This window comes from Molossus molossus, unplaced genomic scaffold, assembly GCF_014108415.1.
Source record: "Molossus molossus isolate mMolMol1 unplaced genomic scaffold, mMolMol1.p scaffold_m16_p_7, whole genome shotgun sequence".
Taxonomy (NCBI): domain Eukaryota; kingdom Metazoa; phylum Chordata; class Mammalia; order Chiroptera; family Molossidae; genus Molossus; species Molossus molossus.
In genome coordinates this window covers 7554770-7558606 of record NW_023425401.1, presented here as the reverse complement: position 1 = coordinate 7558606, position 3837 = coordinate 7554770, and positions in this window count along the sequence as shown.

Genomic DNA, 3837 nt, shown 5'->3' with positions numbered 1-3837 from the left:
TGTGCCAAGGAGAGGAGGGGGAAAGCTTTATTTGTTTCTTAACATCTCATCATTTCCTATTCCAATGTTTTCATCAGAATCTACATTTCTTCAGTTGTGATGCCTTGGTTCGCTTCATAGCTATCATTTTCAGGGTCCTAAAATAACTCAAGTGAAAAAGACAAAAACCTTACTGCGAGACAGGAATATAGTTTGTTCTCCTTTTGGAAAGGTAGAAAGCTGCGTTGTATTGGCCTCAACTTCTAAGAGATGTCACTGTGCTCTGGTACAGACCAGCGAATAGAAGAAAGAGATGGAGTAACCACACAAATGTGGGGTTGACCTCTGGATAAGGCATCTTTAAGGCTAACTCTCCCTGCGGTCACAGATATACACCTTGGTCGTTATTTAGAAAATGTGACCTCAATTTTATATTTCAAGATGCTACTATACTTGTTTTTTGTGCACTTATGATACACTTTTTCTCCATCCGGCCTTCTTTTCGTGTAATTTTTCTGCCCCAAACCTATCACTTTCTTCTGTGTTCTTGGTTCCTTTTGCAACCTCCTAATCCCATTTTAATTTAATTTTAATTTTTTTTTTTTTTGCTGTCCCTTTTCATGTTCTAGGTTGAGTGTATAATTTTTGAATGAGAGCATTATTTTAAAAATTCTACTTTAGCCCTGAATCATTCCATCAGAGGAAAGGAATTCCAGAAATCTAGCATAAATGGTTCAGAATTTGAGGCACCCTAAATGTGAATACAATTCAATACTTGAGCTAGTAACCACTATTATTTAATAAATTAGCTATGTAACTGATTTATTTATCTGCTTGGGGAAACTAATGAATGGTGGAATCAGATGAAAAACATTTGAATTCAAACAGCAGGGAAATTGGAGAGAGAACATATTTTTGATTCTACAAACTATAAATAGAAGAACTAAAATCAGAACTTGGTATTCATGACATAACTCCAAGTGAGAAAGTAGAATTTAAATATTAAGTTCACTTTATCAGGAAAACATACAGTTATGAGTCAGAGACTACATCATTTTAAATATATTCAAATAGGTGAGGAAGAAGAAGTAATGTGGTATCTTGGATCCCAGGATTGGGAATAATTTAATGTCATGGAATTCACAGAGTTCTCTGCAGAAGTTGTTGGGGGGGGTGGCGGGGGGAGTGAAGAATATGATTGCTGATCAAGGAGAGAGGTTAATCTAGTCCATCATCTGACCAAGAAAAGATAAATCCTCACAAAACTCTAAAAGCCCAGGCAAGTCATCTATCCTTAGAGTGGGTCAAATCCCTTTCCTGGCTGCCCTGTCAAAAACAGGGTATTTCCAGAGTGTGAGATCCAAATAGCAGCAGCCACACCCACCCCGGATTTTCCTTCTCTCCCAAGGTTGCTGGGGTTAGACTTGTGTGTTGTTGTTGTTGTTGTTGTTTTCTTTCTTTTTTTTTTTAGAATTAAATTTTATTTCACATTGATGAGATGTGGAATAAGAAACCATGGAAATGATTTACATTTTCCACATTACAACACATTTGAACAGAATAGCTCTTGCCATAAATTATATCTTGCTGGTTTGCATAACTGAGACTTGTGTTTTTTTGAATGAGACTGCTGTGGCGAGGCCCCATGGGACATTAGTCTATATTTAGATTACATTTGAGTTATATTTTGAGTCTCGAATGGGGCTAAATCTAAAGTATTCTTCATCCATAAATAGACTGGTATCGATAAAAACTTAGATTAAAAACGTATTTAAAGCCCTGGCCAGTGTGGCTCAGTTGGTTGGAGCATCATCCTGTGCACCCAAGGGCACACACATTGAAAGTGCATATGGGAGGAGATCAGGAGATTGAGGTATGTTTCTCTCTCTCTCCCTTCCTCTCTGTTTCCCTTCTTCTCTCTCTGAAAATCAATAGAAACATATCGTTTGGGTGAGGATATTTTTTATATGTATTTATTTATTTATTTTATTTTTTATCCTCACCCGAGGACATTTTTGCATTTTTTGTTCAGACAGAGTGGGAGGAAGAGAGAGGAAGAGAGAGAGAGAGAAACATCAATGTGAAGGGACACACCGAGTGGTTGCCACCCGCACGACCAACCAGGGCCGGGGACAAACTGCAACCGAGGCACGTGCCCTTAGTGGGAACCGAACCCGGGTCTCTCTGTACCGCAGGCTGACGCTCTAACCACTGAGCCAAACCGGCCAGGGCTATATGTATTTAAATATTTCCAAATACTTACTGTATTTGTGCAAACATGCAGTCCCATCTTGTAGCAACTTGAGTCCACTGTTCTTTCTTCTTTTTTATTTTAATAATGAGGTGTTTCCAGAATGCAGAAAACTATAAAGATTTCTATAATGAACTTGCAGGTACTTATCATTCAGCCAAGTCAAAGTTTAACATCCTCCTCACTTGCCTGAGGACCTTACTTCAAATTTTAAAAAACAACAATGACAGCCCTGGCCGGTTTGGCTCAGCGGTTAGATCGTCAGCCCACAGACCAGAGAGTCCCGGGTTCGGTTCTGTTAAGGGCACATACCTCGGTTGCAGTTCATCCCCAGCCCCAGTTGGGGTCATGTGGGTGGCAACCAGTCAATGTGTCTCTCTCGCATCGATGTTTCTCTCTGTCTTTCTTCCTCCCTCTCTCCTTCCTGCTCTATCTGAAGATAAATGAAAAAATGTTCTCATGTGAGGATAAAAAAAAAAAAAAACAATGAAAACATGTCCAGTCCTGATGAAATCCCTGTGCTATCTCTCCCAAACCCAGTCCCCGTCATCCTTCCCTGGACATAACCACAAGCACGCGCTTGGTGTTTATCATCCCATGCATGTTTTTACAGTTTGACAACAGGTATGAATTCCTAAACAAAACAAAACAAACAAATATATATACACACACACACATATATATGAATGTTTTAAACTTTTATAAAAGAACACTGTACTGTATAGTATATAGCCTTCTGCAATTTGTTTTTTCTTACTTACGATTGTATTTTTTAAAATTTATCTGTTTTTGCAGCATTCACCATCAATCTTCATTTGTTTTCATTTAGGACTGAAGCTCAGTTTCCTCTGCTCTGGCTTATTCGCTGGGCAGTTTGGCCATACAGAAGTTTACCATCTACTGGTGAGAGTGAGAATTGCAATTTTTTGGCAACAGTCATAATCTTCATCACGACTGTTTATCACGGAGAAACTGATTTTTTTTAAAAAAAAGGTATTTTTCAGTCCTTCTCATATGGTTTTTAAAGATGAACTGAGCTATTCAAGTAATTCCCTAAAAGTTCTTCTATGTGTTATGAAGACCAACAAACACATCGCTGAGTTTTTAGGCTACAAAATAAGGTGGAGAGGTCTTGTGCTAGGTCAGTGAGCCTGCGGTCTAGTCCGCACTCGGCTAGCTTTGGCAATTTATCTAACTTCCCTGGCCTCTCGCTTTTATTAGTTGGACTAGGTTCTATTGGTGCTAATTTTCAATGATCTGTGAAATATATTTAAATAAAAGTTATAAAGGCTGAAAATTTGTCATATGCTTTGGTGGAATTTCATTTTCTGTATGATATAAATTTTTATTACTATCCTTTGATAAAGAAAGTGCATACTGTACGAATATGCATATTTTTAAAGGACAGAGTATATTAATGTATTTAAACTAGTAACTAGGTGTGTAGTTATAATTTTGCCTTCATCATACATGTTGCTCACACCTACAATCTGCTTACCTCCAGTTGTGACACTGCTCTGACTGGGAAACAGGACCCGCTCCCGCAGTCCGCTTCATCGCCAGGTGTTTCCAGCTCACACGGGAGGGACTGTCTGTAGGCCTGCTGT